Genomic DNA, 22629 nt, shown 5'->3' with positions numbered 1-22629 from the left:
TGACCCCATTTTCTGACCCCTACAGTCCCCTGTACCCCCATGCCCTCCTCCCTGCCCTCTGGAGTCCGTTCCCCTATTTTGACCCCCAATTTCCCCCAGCTGGACCCCCTTTATGTCCCATAGAAGCCCCCCCAGGACGCCCAGTTCTCCCATCTCACCCCTCCCTCCACCCCCAGACCCCCTTTCCACTGACATGGTCTGCCTCTCCTCTTTAGCCCCCACCCCCAACTAGCACTCTCTCCTCCCAGACCCCCTTTACACCCCACAGAAGCTCCACACAACTCTCCAGTTTCCCCCTTCCACCCCTCCCTCCATCCCCAGACCTCCTTTCCACCCCACAGAAGCCTCACTAGCTCATTTCTCCCCCTCCCACCCCCTGCTGAACCCCCCTTATCCCCCATTGGAATCATGCAAAAGGATCTGCAGGAGAAGTCCTAGAGAGGTCTGGGGGCATCCAGGGGGTTCCAGACTCATCCAGAAGAGTCTGGAGTTATCCCAGAGTGGTACTGGGGCATCCAGAGAGTCCCCAGGTTGATCACGTGGGCCCCTGGAAAGATCTGTAAGCTCCCACTAGGAGTCCAGGAGCACTGAGAAGTCTCTGGTTGTGAGAATCCTTCTTTGTTTTTTGGCTCAAAGCTTGCTTCCTGAGGTATTTCTTGTGATAAGACTCTGATTGATTTGTTGAAGAGGCAAGTGATGGGTGCTACCGTGTGACAATTGACATCCCTCTGGGAACATTTGAAAGCCCCTTCCTCCAGAGTTGCTTACCTCTGGAAGAGAGTGCTCAGGAGTGCTTACTGGCGGAAGATCTGGCCTGTGACTAAATAGCTGCAGCCTTGTATGGGAAAATTGGGGAAGGATAACACCGTGTTCTGTGAAAAACAGGATGCAGGTGGGCATCCCTGCTCCCTCTTATCTGCTGGCAAGGCCCGGAAGGTGGGAACAAAGGAATTTCTGCTGAGATCCCAGAGCCAGAAACTGCCACTCCAAGGAGAGCTGACTCAACCAGTTTGGATTTGAGCTGTCACTCCAAGGAGAGCTGACTCGACCACTTTGAAACCACTGAAAAGGGGCCATGGTCACCATCGTTGTCGTCGCCATCAACAACAATGCCCAATGACCCACCACTACTGAAGATCAAAGGCTGAACTACGAACCACGCTGGATCCATGATGGTGACTATGTCCCTCTTTCTTCCTATAAAGATCCTTGCTTCTTCCTTCCTACCTTTTCTATCGCCCTCCTTTCCTTCCCCATTACCCTAATTCATAATAGCGTCCATCCTCCCCTTCCCCATCTCCCTAATTAAGATCTGTAATAAACTGGTTGGACCAACATTTGAACCGTTGTTTCTTAATCTCACGCCAGGTATACAGATATTAAAAGAACCTCCTCTCCCTCCTATAAATCGGAGTGAGACACTGGTCTGATCTGAAGATGTCCCAGTAGAGTCTGGTACGGTGCAGGGAGTCCTCATGAGGGTCTGAATGGTCCTGGAATCATCCAGAATGGTTTGGGGATGTTCCAGAGAGGATTTGGCGGGTCCGGGGGGTCCTCATGTTGATCCATGGGGTCTGTGGATTCATCCAGAAGGGTCTGGAGATGTCCCAGAAGGATCCTGTGGGGTCCAGGGGGTCCCAGGCATGTCCAGGACATCCTTGGAGGGATTCTGAAGGGTCTGAGGATGTCCCTGAGAGGACTTGTAGGGTCTGGGGGGTCCTTAGGTGGGTTCCAAGGGACCTGTTGTCTACTGGAAGGGTCTGGAGATGACCCAGAGGGGCACAGGGTGACTGCTGTCACCGTCATTGGGTGTCACTGGGTGTCGGCATCACTTGGGTGTCACCGTTATCACTGTCTTTGAATGTCACCGTCATTGGGTGCCTCCGGGTGTCATTGGGTCTCACCATCAACAGCTGTCACCATCGCTGGGTGTCACTATTGTGACTGTCTTCAGGTGTCACTATCATTGGGTGTCACTTCTTTCACTGCCATTGGGTGTCACTGCTTTTGGGTGTCTCTGTTGTCACCATCACTGGGTACCACTGAGTGTCACTGTCCTTGGGGCGTCACCATCGTTGGGTGTCACCGTTGTCTCTGTCATTGGGTGTTACCATCACTCTGGTGACACTGTTAAAAAGGTGACTGCATGAGACCTCAGTGTGGAACAGCTGTGGCACAGTGTCCCCATCACTGGCTGTCACTTTTGTCACCATCACTTTTGTATCACCATCACTTGTGTGTCACCATCTCTCGGGTGACAGCATTCCCTGTGCTCTGACCACCACATGGGGGCAGGCACAGGTGGCCCCACACAGTCACCGTGCTGTCACTGAGCCTCACACTGTCCTTTGTCACCCCTCCAGGCCTGCCTACAGCCGGACCCAGTGACACCGGCGCCCTCCGGTGCTGTCACCATCATCTGTCACGAGGACAGGGATGCACACAGTGGTGAACTCTGTGCCACCACCAGAGGGGACCAGGGATGACATTCAATGTGGAACAGCTCTGACAGGGTGTCATTGTCATTGGGTGTCACCCTCACGCAGACATTCTGGAGACATTCTGTCAAAGTTGGGGATACCGTGAGCAGCTTGAAGACTTTCCAGGGGAAGTGGGGACACCGCATCACGGTGTCACATCCCCAAAGTTGGGGATGCCTCCAGAGTGTGATGCCCTGAAGTTGGGGACTCCCCTATGTCATCCCCATAGTGTCACACCCCAAAGCTGCGAACAAATCTGTGTCACCCCAATGGTGTCACACCCCAAAGTTGAGGACACCCCCACAGTGTCACACCATGTAGTTGGGGACACCTCTCTGTCACTCAAATGGTGTCACACCCCAGCGTTGGGGCCACCACCACAGTGTTGAACCCCAAAGTTGGGGACACTTTTATGTCACCTTGACAGTGTCACACCCCAGAGTTGGGGACAGTCCCACAGCTGGGGGCGCCCCTGCATCCCCCCATGGCGTCACATTCCAAAGCTGGGGGACCCCTTCTGTGTGTCCCCCACCACAGACCACACCGTTCCCATTGGATGGGGGCAATATATATATATATATATGTTTTATACATATGCATATGTATAACACATATCCAGACCCTCATCTCCATCCCATGCCCATATCCCAAATCCATCCCATATCTACAGCCCATCCCATAACCATCTCCCCTTTTCCCATCCCGTATCTCATCCTCTATCCATATCCCAGACCTTATTCATTCCATGTCCACATCTTATCCCAAATCCATACCCCCGTATCCTATCCCAAATTGATCCCATATCCATATCCCAAAATATAAAGAAACACAACCAACAGAACACCAAAGAAATAGGATATAATGTCATGGCAAAGCAGAGATAACTGACAAAAAAAAAAAAGAAAAAAAAAAAAGAAAAAAAAAAAAGAAAAAACAAAAAGCAAACACAAAATAACACACAAAAAGCACTAAGACACGATGAAACTACAACCTGGAGGCATTGGCTCCAGGCCAGGCAGAGCACCAGCACAGAGCACAGATGACATCAGCCGGGCCCCTGGAGCCTTTATGCTGTCACAGTGCGTTTCCATGAGGACGGAGGGCCCTGCCCAAGGCAGCTGGGTGCAGGCACCTCCTCTGTGAGCTGCGCTGCCCGCAGCCGCTCGCCGTGCCCTGTGCCTCAGAGCAGCCCCGGCAGCAGAGAAGCTCAGCCTCATCCCGCTCTGGGTTGTGGCGAAGTGTTACCGTTTGTGTGATTGGTGAGTGCTGAGTTACCCTCTTGGGTTCGGCTTTCGGCTTAGGGCTTCCCAGATGGGGTTCTGCTTAAGGGTTACATGTCAAACGTTCTGCATTTGGGTCAGGTTTAAAGGTCACCCTTTTGGGTGAGGGCAAAGTGTTAAGGCAAATGGTTTTCAGTTTGTGTTACCGGTTTCTCTCTGGGGTTAGGCTTGTTATCAGTTTGGATTAGGGGTTATGCCGTTACGGAAGGGTAAAGGGTTACCATGTTGGATAAGCGGTAAGAGTGATGGGTACCCATTTTTGGTTTGGTTTAATGGTTGCCCTTTGGGATTTGGATTGGGGTTTGGGATTCAGGGATACACTTTTGCATTAGGCACAAGATCTACCTTTTTTGCATATGGCTAGTGGTTACCATTTTCTGTTAGTGATAAGTGTTAAGGGTGACACATTCCTGGCAGGTATAAGAGTTACCACATCCATAGAAATTCGTAGGAATATTCATAGGAAAAAAAAACAATGGAAAGAAAGAAACTGCAAGGAAGAAATCAACAAAAATACAGAAAACACTGGAAAGCAGTAGGAAAACGAAGGGGGAAAAAAAGCAAACAAAGCCTATGACATCCAAGGGAACAAAATGCCCAACAGAAAATAAATAATAACTAACAAAACGAAAGAAAAACAGGCAGGAGAAAAAAAGACTAAGAAAAATCAAAGCAAAACTATGATAAGGAACAGAAAGACAAAGCAAAGACATACAACGCAGTATCATGGCAAAACAAAAAAACCCAAGGAAATAAAAAGCAAAACCAACCTAAATTTTAAAAAAACAAAAATAAACACCAAACATACAAAAATTGCAACAAAAGCACACAAGCATAAAACAAAAACCACAAATAAACAGAAAAAAATTAAAAAGAAAAGCAAAAATTAATCTTAAAAAACAGAACAGCAAAAAACAAAAGCACAAAAAACACACAAGCACAAAAAAACAAAAAGATGTAAAAACAAAAAAAGAAAAAAGCAAAAAATAAAAAAGCATAAAATAGAAACAAAAAAAGCAAAAAGGAATGAAACAAAAACCACAAATACAGAAAATAAGAAACCAAAATGAGCACAAATCACAAATCAAAAACCAAAAATAATAAAAAAAAACAGAATACAAATACAAAAATGCACACCACACATACAAAAGTTACAATAAAACACACAATACAAAAATTACCATAGAACACACACACAAAACGAAGAAAAACAAAAGAAATGAAAAAACAAACAGGAAAAAAAAAAGAACTAAGCATAAAAAAAAGAAAAGCAAAAAGAAAGGGGCAAAAATGACACAGTAAAGAGAAAAAAAGATAAAAAGGAAAAACAATAATAAAAAAGAAATATCCAACAACAAAAAAAGAAACAAACAAAAAAATCCAAAGCAAACCCAAAAAGGGAAAAACAAAAAAAAAGCAAAGACAACAATATACAATGGCGAATGAAAGGATTTATACAGACAAAGACGGGAAAAAAAAAAAAATGCCAGCAATCAACAGCTAAATGAGAACGCAAAAAAAAAAAAAAAAAAAAAAAAGCCAAATACATTAAAAAGGGGAGCAAAGGGAATAAAAGGGAAGAAGCAAAGTAGAAAGTAGGAAAAGCAAAGCAAAACAAGAAAACCAAAAAGCCAAGGAAAAGAAAGAACAACAAAACGGAAAGCAAACCAAAGGAAAAAATAAAAATAAAAATGAAATAAACTTTGGAAAGCTAAGCAAAGAAGCAGTACAGAAAATGAAATGAAGTGAACAAACGAGAGCAAACCAATGCGACCCAGCGGAAAAAGAGACAAGAAACGGAAACAAAAAGAACCCACAGCAACCAACAGAAGAGCAAAGAAATCTGCTCTTCGATTTGATGGCAGGGCAAAGATGACAAGAGACTGTGGTGCAGCCAGAAGCAAACCATCCGTGCCTGGGAGGAGGAAAGGGTAGCTACTGGGCATGCTGCGACCTCCACCAGAGATGCACTTTCTCAGCTAGCGCCCGTGCAGGAGTCCGCGGCTGCTAATGAGGACAAACCATCTCTCTGGAGGAAGGGAAAGCGCTCGTGGTCATGCCGAGGAGGAGGTAAGGGTAGCTACCGGGCACGGATGTGCCGGCCATCTGATGAAAGCCTCCAGTCCATGTCGAGGCATGAGGCAAGGACACCCAGGAGGCGTGAAGCCAGCTGAGCCATTGAGGAAGGACTGCACCAGCACCAAGCACAGGAGGAAAGCAGAGGGAGCTGGCTTGAGTTAAACAAGTCAGCAAAGGAAAGATAAAAATGAGGAATCCAGAGGACTAACGTCAGGTAAGTAAAGGCAATGTAAGAGGAAGCAGGCAGGCATGGGGACAAGGAAGGAGGAAGAATGTAATGAGAAAAAAAAAAAAAAGAGGAGCTCATGGAATGCAAAAAAAAACTACACTGAAAAGAGGAGAAAAGAAAAGCAATACTTCTAGAACAGAAAAAAATAATGCAAAGGCATGGTCTGGAAAGGAAAAGAACCAACAACAAAGGAAAAGAAACAGCAGAAAGCAAAGCCAAAGGAGCAGTAAGCAAATGCGAAAAGGAAAAGAAAAGTAGCAAAGTAAACCAAGGAAAAAAAGGACAAACAAAAAGCTAAGGCGTAGACTGTAGAATATGGCAAAGCAAAGAATTCAAGGAAACACTTGAGACAATAAAAAAGCTAACAAATTTAAGGATAGTACATGGAAAAAAAAAGAAAAAGAAAGAAAAAAGAAAACAAACAGGAATAAAAGAGAAGCAGCAAAGTAGAAAGCAGTAGGAAAACGAAGGGGGAAAAAAAGCAAACAAAGCCTATGACATCCAAGGAAACAAAATACCCAACAGAAAATAAATAATAACTAACAAAACGAAAGAAAAACAGGCAGGAGAAAAAAAGACTAAGAAAAATCAAAGCAAAACTATGATAAGGAACAGAAAGACAAAGCAAAGACATACAACGCAGTATCATGGCAAAGCAAAGGATTCAAACAAACAAACAAAAAAAAAGCAAACTAATGCAAGAGGAAGTAAACGGAAAAAGAAACAGAAAAGAAAAAGAAAGGAAAGGGAATAAAAGAGAACTAAGTACAGCAAGCAGAATGAAAGGCCATGCAAAGGAAAGGTAGGAAAGAAAACCAAGAGCAAAAGAGAGCAAAGCAATGGAAAAAAGAATAAAATGAAAAGGAATATTCAGGAAAAAGATAAAAGAAATGGAAAGAAAGAAACTGCCATGAAAATCCAACCCAAGTGAAGAGAACAGTGGAAAGCAAAGGAAAAAAACAACGGGTAAGAAAACTAAGCAAAAACAAAAGAAAGCAAAGCAAAACAATGACATTCGGAACAAAAACAAAACCACTAAAAACAGAAAAGTAAAAACTAAATAAAAAGGCAAGAAACAACAAAAAAAGAGAAGAAAACAGAAAACCTAAAAAAAAAAAAAACAAAAAACAAACAACAGTTCAAAAAAACCCCAGAATACAAAAAGAGACAAAACAGGCAAAACACAGAAAACACAGAAAAGAACAAAAGGACAAAAAATGAAAACACACACACAATGATATATTAAAAAAAAAACAACAACAGAAAAAGCACAAAAAGAAAAACACACACAAAACAAAAAAACCCAAGGAAATAAAAAGCAAAACCAACCTAAATTTTAAAAAAACAAAAATAAACACCAAACATACAAAAATTGCAACAAAAGCACACAAGCATAAAACAAAAACCACAAATAAACAGAAAAAAATTAAAAAGAAAAGCAAAAATTAATCTTAAAAAACAGAACAGCAAAAAACAAAAGCACAAAAAACACACAAGCACAAAAAAACAAAAAGATGTAAAAACAAAAAAAGAAAAAAGAAAAAAATAAAAAAGCATAAAATAGAAACAAAAAAAGCAAAAAGGAATGAAACAAAAACCACAAATACAGAAAATAAGAAACCAAAATGAGCACAAATCACAAATCAAAAACCAAAAATAATAAAAAAAAAACAGAATACAAATACAAAAATGCACACCACAAATACAAAAGTTACAATAAAACACACAATACAAAAATTACCATAGAACACACACACAAAACGAAGAAAAACAAAAGAAATGAAAAAACAAACAGGAAAAAAAAAAGAACTAAGCATAAAAAAAAGAAAAGCAAAAAGAAAGGGGCAAAAATGACACAGTAAAGAGAAAAAAAAGATAAACAGGAAAAACAATAATAAAAAAGAAATATCCAACAACAAAAAAAGAAACAAACAAAAAAATCCAAAGCAAACCCAAAAAGGGAAAAACAAAAAAAAAGCAAAGACAACAATATACAATGGCGAATGAAAGGATTTATACAGACAAAGACGGGAAAAAAAAAAAATGCCAGCAATCAACAGCTAAATGAGAACGCAAAAAAAAAAAAAAAAAAAAAAAAAAGCCAAATACATTAAAAAGGGGAGCAAAGAGAATAAAAGGGAAGAAGCAAAGTAGAAAGTAGGAAAAGCAAAGCAAAACAAGAAAACCAAAAAGCCAAGGAAAAGAAAGAACAACAAAACGGAAAGCAAACCAAAGGAAAAAATAAAAATAAAAATGAAATAAACTTTGGAAAGCTAAGCAAAGAAGCAGTACAGAAAATGAAATGAAGTGAACAAACGAGAGCAAACCAATGCGACCCAGCGGAAAAAGAGACAAGAAACGGAAACAAAAAGAACCCACAGCAACCAACAGAAGAGCAAAGAAATCTGCTCTTCGATTTGATGGCAGGGCAAAGATGACAAGAGACTGTGGTGCAGCCAGAAGCAAACCATCCGTGCCTGGGAGGAGGAAAGGGTAGCTACTGGGCATGCTGCGACCTCCACCAGAGATGCACTTTCTCAGCTAGCGCCCATGCAGGAGTCCGCGGCTGCTAATGAGGACAAACCATCTCTCTGGAGGAAGGGAAAGCGCTCGTGGTCATGCCGAGGAGGAGGTAAGGGTAGCTACCGGGCATGGATGTGCCAGCCATCCGATGAAAAGCCTCCAGTCCACGTCGAGGCACGAGGCAAGGACACCCAGGAGGCGTGAAGCCAGCGGAGCCATTGAGGAAGGACTGCACCAGCACCAAGCACAGGAGGAAAGCAGAGGGAGCTGGCTTGAGTTAAACAAGTCAGCAAAGGAAAGATAAAAATGAGGAATCCAGAGGACTAACGTCAGGTAAGTAAAGGCAATGTAAGAGGAAGCAGGCAGGCATGGGGACAAGGAAGGAGGAAGAATGTAATGAGAAAAAAAAAAAAAAAGAGGAGCTCATGGAATGCAAAAAAAACTACACTGAAAAGAGGAGAAAAGAAAAGCAATACTTCTAGAACAGAAAAAAATAATGCAAAGGCATGGTCTGGAAAGGAAAAGAACCAACAACAAAGGAAAAGAAACAGCAGAAAGCAAAGCCAAAGGAGCAGTAAGCAAATGCGAAAAGGAAAAGAAAAGTAGCAAAGTAAACCAAGGAAAAAAAGGACAAACAAAAAGCTAAGGCGTAGACTGCAAGAATATGGCAAAGCAAAGAATTCAAGGAAACACTTGAGACAATAAAAAAGCTAACAAATTTAAGGATAGTACATGGAAAAAAAAAGAAAAAGAAAGAAAAAAGAAAACAAACAGGAATAAAAGAGAAGCAGCAAAGTAGAAAGCAGTAGGAAAACGAAGGGGGAAAAAAAGCAAACAAAGCCTATGACATCCAAGGGAACAAAATACCCAACAGAAAATAAATAATAACTAACAAAACGAAAGAAAAACAGGCAGGAGAAAAAAAGACTAAGAAAAATCAAAGCAAAACTATGATAAGGAACAGAAAGACAAAGCAAAGACATACAACGCAGTATCATGGCAAAGCAAAGGATTCAAACAAAAAAAAAAAAAAAAAGCAAACTAATGCAAGAGGAAGTAAACGGAAAAAGAAACAGAAAAGAAAAAGAAAGGAAAGGGAATAAAAGAGAACTAAGTACAGCAAGCAGAATGAAAGGCCATGCAAAGGAAAGGTAGGAAAGAAAACCAAGAGCAAAAGAGAGCAAAGCAATGGAAAAAAGAATAAAATGAAAAGGAATATTCAGGAAAAAGAAAAAAGAAATGGAAAGAAAGAAACTGCCATGAAAATCCAACCCAAGTGAAGAGAACAGTGGAAAGCAAAGGAAAAAAACAACAGGTAAGAAAACTAAGCAAAAACAAAAGAAAGCAAAGCAAAACAATGACATTCGGAACAAAAACAAAACCACTAAAAACAGAAAAGTAAAAACTAAATAAAAAGGCAAGAAACAACAAAAAAAGAGAAGAAAACAGAAAACCTAAAAAAAAAAAACAAAAAAAAACCAACAGTTCAAAAAAACCCCAGAATACAAAAAGAGACAAAACAGGCAAAACACAGAAAACACAGAAAAGAACAAAAGGACAAAAAATGAAAACACACACACAATGATATATTAAAAAAAAAACAACAACAGAAAAAGCACAAAAAGAAAAACACACACAAAACAAAAAAACCCAAGGAAATAAAAAGCAAAACCAACCTAAATTTTAAAAAAACAAAAATAAACACCAAACATACAAAAATTGCAACAAAAGCACACAAGCATAAAACAAAAACCACAAATAAACAGAAAAAAATTAAAAAGAAAAGCAAAAATTAATCTTAAAAAACAGAACAGCAAAAAACAAAAGCACAAAAAACACACAAGCACAAAAAAACAAAAAGATGTAAAAACAAAAAAAGAAAAAAGCAAAAAATAAAAAAGCATAAAATAGAAACAAAAAAAGCAAAAAGGAATGAAACAAAAACCACAAATACAGAAAATAAGAAACCAAAATGAGCACAAATCACAAATCAAAAACCAAAAATAATAAAAAAAACCAGAATACAAATACAAAAATGCACACCACACATACAAAAGTTACAATAAAACACACAATACAAAAATTACCATAGAACACACACACAAAACGAAGAAAAACAAACGAAATGAAAAAACAAACAGGAAAAAAAAAGAACTAAGCATAAAAAAAAGAAAAGCAAAAAGAAAGGGGCAAAAATGACACAGTAAAGAGAAAAAAAGATAAAAAGGAAAAACAATAATAAAAAAGAAATATCCAACAACAAAAAAAGAAACAAACAAAAAAATCCAAAGCAAACCCAAAAAGGGAAAAACAAAAAAAAAGCAAAGACAACAATATACAATGGCGAATGAAAGGATTTATACAGACAAAGACGGGAAAAAAAAAAAAAAATGCCAGCAATCAACAGCTAAATGAGAACGCAAAAAAAAAAAAAAAAAAAAAAAAAAAAGCCAAATACATTAAAAAGGGGAGCAAAGAGAATAAAAGGGAAGAAGCAAAGTAGAAAGTAGGAAAAGCAAAGCAAAACAAGAAAACCAAAAAGCCAAGGAAAAGAAAGAACAACAAAACGGAAAGCAAACCAAAGGAAAAAATAAAAATAAAAATGAAATAAACTTTGGAAAGCTAAGCAAAGAAGCAGTACAGAAAATGAAATGAAGTGAACAAACGAGAGCAAACCAATGCGACCCAGCGGAAAAAGAGACAAGAAACGGAAACAAAAAGAACCCACAGCAACCAACAGAAGAGCAAAGAAATCTGCTCTTCGATTTGATGGCAGGGCAAAGATGACAAGAGACTGTGGTGCAGCCAGAAGCAAACCATCCGTGCCTGGGAGGAGGAAAGGGTAGCTACTGGGCATGCTGCGACCTCCACCAGAGATGCACTTTCTCAGCTAGCGCCCGTGCAGGAGTCCGCGGCTGCTAATGAGGACAAACCATCTCTCTGGAGGAAGGGAAAGCGCTCGTGGTCATGCCGAGGAGGAGGTAAGGGTAGCTACCGGGCATGGATGTGCCAGCCATCCGATGAAAAGCCTCCAGTCCACGTCGAGGCACGAGGCAAGGACACCCAGGAGGCGTGAAGCCAGCGGAGCCATTGAGGAAGGACTGCACCAGCACCAAGCACAGGAGGAAAGCAGAGGGAGCTGGCTTGAGTTAAACAAGTCAGCAAAGGAAAGATAAAAATGAGGAATCCAGAGGACTAACGTCAGGTAAGTAAAGGCAATGTAAGAGGAAGCAGGCAGGCATGGGGACAAGGAAGGAGGAAGAATGTAATGAGAAAAAAAAAAAAAAAAGAGGAGCTCATGGAATGCAAAAAAAACTACACTGAAAAGAGGAGAAAAGAAAAGCAATACTTCTAGAACAGAAAAAAATAATGCAAAGGCATGGTCTGGAAAGGAAAAGAACCAACAACAAAGGAAAAGAAACAGCAGAAAGCAAAGCCAAAGGAGCAGTAAGCAAATGCGAAAAGGAAAAGAAAAGTAGCAAAGTAAACCAAGGAAAAAAAGGACAAACAAAAAGCTAAGGCGTAGACTGCAAGAATATGGCAAAGCAAAGAATTCAAGGAAACACTTGAGACAATAAAAAAGCTAACAAATTTAAGGATAGTACATGGAAAAAAAAAGAAAAAGAAAGAAAAAAGAAAACAAACAGGAATAAAAGAGAAGCAGCAAAGTAGAAAGCAGTAGGAAAACGAAGGGGGAAAAAAAGCAAACAAAGCCTATGACATCCAAGGGAACAAAATACCCAACAGAAAATAAATAATAACTAACAAAACGAAAGAAAAACAGGCAGGAGAAAAAAAGACTAAGAAAAATCAAAGCAAAACTATGATAAGGAACAGAAAGACAAAGCAAAGACATACAACGCAGTATCATGGCAAAGCAAAGGATTCAAACAAACAAACAAAAAAAAAGCAAACTAATGCAAGAGGAAGTAAACGGAAAAAGAAACAGAAAAGAAAAAGAAAGGAAAGGGAATAAAAGAGAACTAAGTACAGCAAGCAGAATGAAAGGCCATGCAAAGGAAAGGTAGGAAAGAAAACCAAGAGCAAAAGAGAGCAAAGCAATGGAAAAAAGAATAAAATGAAAAGGAATATTCAGGAAAAAGAAAAAAGAAATGGAAAGAAAGAAACTGCCATGAAAATCCAACCCAAGTGAAGAGAACAGTGGAAAGCAAAGGAAAAAAACAACAGGTAAGAAAACTAAGCAAAAACAAAAGAAAGCAAAGCAAAACAATGACATTCGGAACAAAAACAAAACCACTAAAAACAGAAAAGTAAAAACTAAATAAAAAGGCAAGAAACAACAAAAAAAGAGAAGAAAACAGAAAACCTAAAAAAAAAAAAAAAACAAAAAAAAACCAACAGTTCAAAAAAACCCCAGAATACAAAAAGAGACAAAACAGGCAAAACACAGAAAACACAGAAAAGAACAAAAGGACAAAAAATGAAAACACACACACAATGATATATTAAAAAAAAAACAACAACAGAAAAAGCACAAAAAGAAAAACACACACAAAACAAAAAAACCCAAGGAAATAAAAAGCAAAACCAACCTAAATTTTAAAAAAACAAAAATAAACACCAAACATACAAAAATTGCAACAAAAGCACACAAGCATAAAACAAAAACCACAAATAAACAGAAAAAAATTAAAAAGAAAAGCAAAAATTAATCTTAAAAAACAGAACAGCAAAAAACAAAAGCACAAAAAACACACAAGCACAAAAAAACAAAAAGATGTAAAAACAAAAAAAGAAAAAAGAAAAAAATAAATAAGCATAAAATAGAAACAAAAAAAGCAAAAAGGAATGAAACAAAAACCACAAATACAGAAAATAAGAAACCAAAATGAGCACAAATCACAAATCAAAAACCAAAAATAATAAAAAAAAACAGAATACAAATACAAAAATGCACACCACACATACAAAAGTTACAATAAAACACACAATACAAAAATTACCATAGAACACACACACAAAACGAAGAAAAACAAACGAAATGAAAAAACAAACAGGAAAAAAAAAGAACTAAGCATAAAAAAAAGAAAAGCAAAAAGAAAGGGGCAAAAATGACACAGTAAAGAGAAAAAAAGATAAAAAGGAAAAACAATAATAAAAAAGAAATATCCAACAACAAAAAAAGAAACAAACAAAAAAATCCAAAGCAAACCCAAAAAGGGAAAAACAAAAAAAAAGCAAAGACAACAATATACAATGGCGAATGAAAGGATTTATACAGACAAAGACGGGAAAAAAAAAAAAAATGCCAGCAATCAACAGCTAAATGAGAACGCAAAAAAAAAAAAAATAAAATAAAAAAAAAAAAGCCAAATACATTAAAAAGGGGAGCAAAGAGAATAAAAGGGAAGAAGCAAAGTAGAAAGTAGGAAAAGCAAAGCAAAACAAGAAAACCAAAAAGCCAAGGAAAAGAAAGAACAACAAAACGGAAAGCAAACCAAAGGAAAAAATAAAAATGAAATAAACTTTGGAAAGCTAAGCAAAGAAGCAGTACAGAAAACGAAATGAAGTGAACAAACGAGAGCAAACCAATGCGACCCAGCGGAAAAAGAGACAAGAAACGGAAACAAAAAGAACCCACAGCAACCAACAGAAGAGCAAAGAAATCTGCTCTTCGATTTGATGGCAGGGCAAAGATGACAAGAGACTGTGGTGCAGCCAGAAGCAAACCATCCGTGCCTGGGAGGAGGAAAGGGTAGCTACTGGGCATGCTGCGACCTCCACCAGAGATGCACTTTCTCAGCTAGCGCCCGTGCAGGAGTCCGCGGCTGCTAATGAGGACAAACCATCTCTCTGGAGGAAGGGAAAGCGCTCGTGGTCATGCCGAGGAGGAGGTAAGGGTAGCTACCGGGCATGGATGTGCCAGCCATCCGATGAAAAGCCTCCAGTCCACGTCGAGGCATGAGGCAAGGACACCCAGGAGGCGTGAAGCCAGCTGAGCCATTGAGGAAGGACTGCACCAGCACCAAGCACAGGAGGAAAGCAGAGGGAGCTGGCTTGAGTTAAACAAGTCAGCAAAGGAAAGATAAAAATGAGGAATCCAGAGGACTAACGTCAGGTAAGTAAAGGCAATGTAAGAGGAAGCAGGCAGGCATGGGGACAAGGAAGGAGGAAGAATGTAATGAGAAAAAAAAAAAAAAAGAGGAGCTCATGGAATGCAAAAAAAACTACACTGAAAAGAGGAGAAAAGAAAAGCAATACTTCTAGAACAGAAAAAAATAATGCAAAGGCATGGTCTGGAAAGGAAAAGAACCAACAACAAAGGAAAAGAAACAGCAGAAAGCAAAGCCAAAGGAGCAGTAAGCAAATGCGAAAAGGAAAAGTAGCAAAGTAAACCAAGGAAAAAATGGACAAACAAAAAGCTAAGGCGTAGACTGCAAGAATATGGCAAAGCAAAGAATTCAAGGAAACACTTGAGACAATAAAAAAGCTAACAAATTTAAGGATAGTACATGGAAAAAAAAAGAAAAAGAAAGAAAAAAGAAAACAAACAGGAATAAAAGAGAAGCAGCAAAGTAGAAAGCAGTAGGAAAACGAAGGGGGAAAAAAAGCAAACAAAGCCTATGACATCCAAGGGAACAAAATACCCAACAGAAAATAAATAATAACTAACAAAACGAAAGAAAAACAGGCAGGAGAAAAAAAGACTAAGAAAAATCAAAGCAAAACTATGATAAGGAACAGAAAGACAAAGCAAAGACATACAACGCAGTATCATGGCAAAGCAAAGGATTCAAACAAACAAACAAAAAAAAAGCAAACTAATGCAAGAGGAAGTAAACGGAAAAAGAAACAGAAAAGAAAAAGAAAGGAAAGGGAATAAAAGAGAACTAAGTACAGCAAGCAGAATGAAAGGCCATGCAAAGGAAAGGTAGGAAAGAAAACCAAGAGCAAAAGAGAGCAAAGCAATGGAAAAAAGAATAAAATGAAAAGGAATATTCAGGAAAAAGATAAAAGAAATGGAAAGAAAGAAACTGCCATGAAAATCCAACCCAAGTGAAGAGAACAGTGGAAAGCAAAGGAAAAAAACAACGGGTAAGAAAACTAAGCAAAAACAAAAGAAAGCAAAGCAAAACAATGACATTCGGAACAAAAACAAAACCACTAAAAACAGAAAAGTAAAAACTAAATAAAAAGGCAAGAAACAACAAAAAAAGAGAAGAAAACAGAAAACCTAAAAAAAACAAAAACAAAAAACAAACAACAGTTCAAAAAAACCCCAGAATACAAAAAGAGACAAAACAGGCAAAACACAGAAAACACAGAAAAGAACAAAAGGACAAAAAATGAAAACACACACACAATGATATATTAAAAAAAAAACAACAACAGAAAAAGCACAAAAAGAAAAACACACACAAAACAAAAAAACCCAAGGAAATAAAAAGCAAAACCAACCTAAATTTTAAAAAAACAAAAATAAACACCAAACATACAAAAATTGCAACAAAAGCACACAAGCATAAAACAAAAACCACAAATAAACAGAAAAAAATTAAAAAGAAAAGCAAAAATTAATCTTAAAAAACAGAACAGCAAAAAACAAAAGCACAAAAAACACACAAGCACAAAAAAACAAAAAGATGTAAAAACAAAAAAAGAAAAAAGAAAAAAATAAATAAGCATAAAATAGAAACAAAAAAAGCAAAAAGGAATGAAACAAAAACCACAAATACAGAAAATAAGAAACCAAAATGAGCACAAATCACACATCAAAAACCAAAAATAATAAAAAAAAAACAGAATACAAATACAAAAATGCACACCACACATACAAAAGTTACAATAAAACACACAATACAAAAATTACCATAGAACACACACACAAAACGAAGAAAAACAAAAGAAATGAAAAAACAAACAGGAAAAAAAAAAGAACTAAGCATAAAAAAAAGAAAAGCAAAAAGAAAGGGGCAAAAATGACACAGTAAAGAGAAAAAAAGATAAAAAGGAAAAACAATAATAAAAAAGAAATATCCAACAACAAAAAAAGAAACAAACAAAAAAATCCAAAGCAAACCCAAAAAGGGAAAAACAAACAAAAAGCAAAGACAACAATATACAATGGCGAATGAAAGGATTTATACAGACAAAGACGGGAAAAAAAAAAAAATGCCAGCAATCAACAGCTAAATGAGAACGCAAAAAAAAAAAAAAAAAAAAAAAAAGCCAAATACATTCAAAAGGGGAGCAAAGAGAATAAAAGGGAAGAAGCAAAGTAGAAAGTAGGAAAAGCAAAGCAAAACAAGAAAACCAAAAAGCCAAGGAAAAGAAAGAACAACAAAACGGAAAGCAAACCAAAGGAAAAAATAAAAATAAAAATGAAATAAACTTTGGAAAGCTAAGCAAAGAAGCAGTACAGAAAACGAAATGAAGTGAACAAACGAGAGCAAACCAATGCGACCCAGCGGAAAAAGAGACAAGAAACGGAAACAAAAAGAACCCACAGCAACCAACAGAAGAGCAAAGAAATCTGCTCTTCGATTTGATGGCAGGGCAAAGATGACAAGAGACTGTGGTGCAGCCAGAAGCAAACCATCCGTGCCTGGGAGGAGGAAAGGGTAGCTACTGGGCATGCTGCGACCTCCACCAGAGATGCACTTTCTCAGCTAGCGCCCGTGCAGGAGTCCGCGGCTGCTAATGAGGACAAACCATCTCTCTGGAGGAAGGGAAAGCGCTCGTGGTCATGCCGAGGAGGAGGTAAGGGTAGCTACCGGGCATGGATGTGCCAGCCATCCGATGAAAAGCCTCCAGTCCACGTCGAGGCACGAGGCAAGGACACCCAGGAGGCGTGAAGCCAGCGGAGCCATTGAGGAAGGACTGCACCAGCACCAAGCACAGGAGGAAAGCAGAGGGAGCTGGCTTGAGTTAAACAAGTCAGCAAAGGAAAGATAAAAATGAGGAATCCAGAGGACTAACGTCAGGTAAGTAAAGGCAATGTAAGAGGAAGCAGGCAGGCATGGGGACAAGGAAGGAGGAAGAATGTAATGAGAAAAAAAAAAAAAAGAGGAGCTCATGGAATGCAAAAAAAACTACACTGAAAAGAGGAGAAAAGAAAAGCAATACTTCTAGAACAGAAAAAAATAATGCAAAGGCATGGTCTGGAAAGGAAAAGAACCAACAACAAAGGAAAAGAAACAGCAGAAAGCAAAGCCAAAGGAGCAGTAAGCAAATGCGAAAAGGAAAAGTAGCAAAGTAAACCAAGGAAAAAAAGGACAAACAAAAAGCTAAGGCGTAGACTGCAAGAATATGGCAAAGCAAAGAATTCAAGGAAACACTTGAGACAATAAAAAAGCTAACAAATTTAAGGATAGTACATGGAAAAAAAAAGAAAAAGAAAGAAAAAAGAAAACAAACAGGAATAAAAGAGAAGCAGCAAAGTAGAAAGCAGTAGGAAAACGAAGGGGGAAAAAAAGCAAACAAAGCCTATGACATCCAAGGGAACAAAATACCCAACAGAAAATAAATAATAACTAACAAAACGAAAGAAAAACAGGCAGGAGAAAAAAAGACTAAGAAAAATCAAAGCAAAACTATGATAAGGAACAGAAAGACAAAGCAAAGACATACAACGCAGTATCATGGCAAAGCAAAGGATTCAAACAAACAAACAAAAAAAAAGCAAACTAATGCAAGAGGAAGTAAACGGAAAAAGAAACAGAAAAGAAAAAGAAAGGAAAGGGAATAAAAGAGAACTAAGTACAGCAAGCAGAATGAAAGGCCATGCAAAGGAAAGGTAGGAAAGAAAACCAAGAGCAAAAGAGAGCAAAGCAATGGAAAAAAGAATAAAATGAAAAGGAATATTCAGGAAAAAGATAAAAGAAATGGAAAGAAAGAAACTGCCATGAAAATCCAACCCAAGTGAAGAGAACAGTGGAAAGCAAAGGAAAAAAACAACGGGTAAGAAAACTAAGCAAAAACAAAAGAAAGCAAAGCAAAACAATGACATTCGGAACAAAAACAAAACCACTAAAAACAGAAAAGTAAAAACTAAATAAAAAGGCAAGAAACAACAAAAAAAGAGAAGAAAACAGAAAACCTAAAAAAAACAAAAACAAAAAACAAACAACAGTTCAAAAAAACCCCAGAATACAAAAAGAGACAAAACAGGCAAAACACAGAAAACACAGAAAAGAACAAAAGGACAAAAAATGAAAACACACACACAATGATATATTAAAAAAAAAACAACAACAGAAAAAGCACAAAAAGAAAAACACACACAAAACAAAAAAACCCAAGGAAATAAAAAGCAAAACCAACCTAAATTTTAAAAAAACAAAAATAAACACCAAACATACAAAAATTGCAACAAAAGCACACAAGCATAAAACAAAAACCACAAATAAACAGAAAAAAATTAAAAAGAAAAGCAAAAATTAATCTTAAAAAACAGAACAGCAAAAAACAAAAGCACAAAAAACACACAAGCACAAAAAAACAAAAAGATGTAAAAACAAAAAAAGAAAAAAGAAAAAAATAAATAAGCATAAAATAGAAACAAAAAAAGCAAAAAGGAATGAAACAAAAACCACAAATACAGAAAATAAGAAACCAAAATGAGCACAAATCACAAATCAAAAACCAAAAATAATAAAAAAAAAACAGAATACAAATACAAAAATGCACACCACACATACAAAAGTTACAATAAAACACACAATACAAAAATTACCATAGAACACACACACAAAACGAAGAAAAACAAAAGAAATGAAAAAACAAACAGGAAAAAAAAAAGAACTAAGCATAAAAAAAAGAAAAGCAAAAAGAAAGGGGCAAAAATGACACAGTAAAGAGAAAAAAAGATAAAAAGGAAAAACAATAATAAAAAAGAAATATCCAACAACAAAAAAAGAAACAAACAAAAAAATCCAAAGCAAACCCAAAAAGGGAAAAACAAAAAAAAAGCAAAGACAACAATATACAATGGCGAATGAAAGGATTTATACAGACAAAGACGGGAAAAAAAAAAAAATGCCAGCAATCAACAGCTAAATGAGAACGCAAAAAAAAAAAAAAAAAAAAAAAAAAAGCCAAATACATTAAAAAGGGGAGCAAAGAGAATAAAAGGGAAGAAGCAAAGTAGAAAGTAGGAAAAGCAAAGCAAAACAAGAAAACCAAAAAGCCAAGGAAAAGAAAGAACAACAAAACGGAAAGCAAACCAAAGGAAAAAATAAAAATAAAAATGAAATAAACTTTGGAAAGCTAAGCAAAGAAGCAGTACAGAAAACGAAATGAAGTGAACAAACGAGAGCAAACCAATGCGACCCAGCGGAAAAAGAGACAAGAAACGGAAACAAAAAGAACCCACAGCAACCAACAGAAGAGCAAAGAAATCTGCTCTTCGATTTGATGGCAGGGCAAAGATGACAAGAGACTGTGGTGCAGCCAGAAGCAAACCATCCGTGCCTGGGAGGAGGAAAGGGTAGCTACTGGGCATGCTGCGACCTCCACCAGAGATGCACTTTCTCAGCTAGCGCCCGTGCAGGAGTCCGCGGCTGCTAATGAGGACAAACCATCTCTCTGGAGGAAGGGAAAGCGCTCGTGGTCATGCCGAGGAGGAGGTAAGGGTAGCTACCGGGCATGGATGTGCCAGCCATCCGATGAAAAGCCTCCAGTCCACGTCGAGGCACGAGGCAAGGACACCCAGGAGGCGTGAAGCCAGCGGAGCCATTGAGGAAGGACTGCACCAGCACCAAGCACAGGAGGAAAGCAGAGGGAGCTGGCTTGAGTTAAACAAGTCAGCAAAGGAAAGATAAAAATGAGGAATCCAGAGGACTAACGTCAGGTAAGTAAAGGCAATGTAAGAGGAAGCAGGCAGGCATGGGGACAAGGAAGGAGGAAGAATGTAATGAGAAAAAAAAAAAAAAGAGGAGCTCATGGAATGCAAAAAAAACTACACTGAAAAGAGGAGAAAAGAAAAGCAATACTTCTAGAACAGAAAAAAATAATGCAAAGGCATGGTCTGGAAAGGAAAAGAACCAACAACAAAGGAAAAGAAACAGCAGAAAGCAAAGCCAAAGGAGCAGTAAGCAAATGCGAAAAGGAAAAGTAGCAAAGTAAACCAAGGAAAAAAAGGACAAACAAAAAGCTAAGGCGTAGACTGCAAGAATATGGCAAAGCAAAGAATTCAAGGAAACACTTGAGACAATAAAAAAGCTAACAAATTTAAGGATAGTACATGGAAAAAAAAGAAAAAGAAAGAAAAAAGAAAACAAACAGGAATAAAAGAGAAGCAGCAAAGTAGAAAGCAGTAGGAAAACGAAGGGGGAAAAAAAGCAAACAAAGCCTATGACATCCAAGGAAACAAAATACCCAACAGAAAATAAATAATAACTAACAAAACGAAAGAAAAACAGGCAGGAGAAAAAAAGACTAAGAAAAATCAAAGCAAAACTATGATAAGGAACAGAAAGACAAAGCAAAGACATACAACGCAGTATCATGGCAAAGCAAAGGATTCAAACAAACAAACAAAAAAAAAGCAAACTAATGCAAGAGGAAGTAAACGGAAAAAGAAACAGAAAAGAAAAAGAAAGGAAAGGGAATAAAAGAGAACTAAGTACAGCAAGCAGAATGAAAGGCCATGCAAAGGAAAGGTAGGAAAGAAAACCAAGAGCAAAAGAGAGCAAAGCAATGGAAAAAAGAATAAAATGAAAAGGAATATTCAGGAAAAAGATAAAAGAAATGGAAAGAAAGAAACTGCCATGAAAATCCAACCCAAGTGAAGAGAACAGTGGAAAGCAAAGGAAAAAAACAACGGGTAAGAAAACTAAGCAAAAACAAAAGAAAGCAAAGCAAAACAATGACATTCGGAACAAAAACAAAACCACTAAAAACAGAAAAGTAAAAACTAAATAAAAAGGCAAGAAACAACAAAAAAAGAGAAGAAAACAGAAAACCTAAAAAAAAAAAAAAACAAAAAACAAACAACAGTTCAAAAAAACCCCAGAATACAAAAAGAGACAAAACAGGCAAAACACAGAAAACACAGAAAAGAACAAAAGGACAAAAAATGAAAACACACACACAATGATATATTAAAAAAAAAACAACAACAATAAAAGCACAAAAAGAAAAACACACACAAAACAAAAAAACCCAAGGAAATAAAAAGCAAAACCAACCTAAATTTAAAAAAAACAAAAATAAACACCAAACATACAAAAATTGCAACAAAAGCACACAAGCATAAAACAAAAACCACAAATAAACAGAAAAAAATTAAAAAGAAAAGCAAAAATTAATCTTAAAAAACAGAACAGCAAAAAACAAAAGCACAAAAAACACACAAGCACAAAAAAACAAAAAGATGTAAAAACAAAAAAAGAAAAAAGAAAAAAATAAATAAGCATAAAATAGAAACAAAAAAAGCAAAAAGGAATGAAACAAAAACCACAAATACAGAAAATAAGAAACCAAAATGAGCACAAATCACAAATCAAAAACCAAAAATAATAAAAAAAACCAGAATACAAATACAAAAATGCACACCACAAATACAAAAGTTACAATAAAACACACAATACAAAAATTACCATAGAACACACACACAAAACGAAGAAAAACAAAAGAAATGAAAAAACAAACAGGAAAAAAAAAAGAACTAAGCATAAAAAAAAGAAAAGCAAAAAGAAAGGGGCAAAAATGACACAGTAAAGAGAAAAAAAGATAAAAAGGAAAAACAATAATAAAAAAGAAATATCCAACAACAAAAAAAGAAACAAACAAAAAAATCCAAAGCAAACCCAAAAAGGGAAAAACAAAAAAAAAGCAAAGACAACAATATACAATGGCGAATGAAAGGATTTATACAGACAAAGACGGGAAAAAAAAAAAAATGCCAGCAATCAACAGCTAAATGAGAACGCAAAAAAAAAAAAAAAAAAAAAAAAAAAAAAAAGCCAAATACATTAAAAAGGGGAGCAAAGAGAATAAAAGGGAAGAAGCAAAGTAGAAAGTAGGAAAAGCAAAGCAAAACAAGAAAACCAAAAAGCCAAGGAAAAGAAAGAAC

The sequence above is a fragment of the Phasianus colchicus genome, chromosome 23 (assembly GCF_987193195.1).
Source record: "Phasianus colchicus chromosome 23, bPhaCol1.hap1.1, whole genome shotgun sequence".
Lineage (NCBI taxonomy): Eukaryota > Metazoa > Chordata > Aves > Galliformes > Phasianidae > Phasianus > Phasianus colchicus.
The sequence above is the reverse complement of the archived record's forward strand: the minus strand, read 5'-3'. Positions refer to the sequence as shown.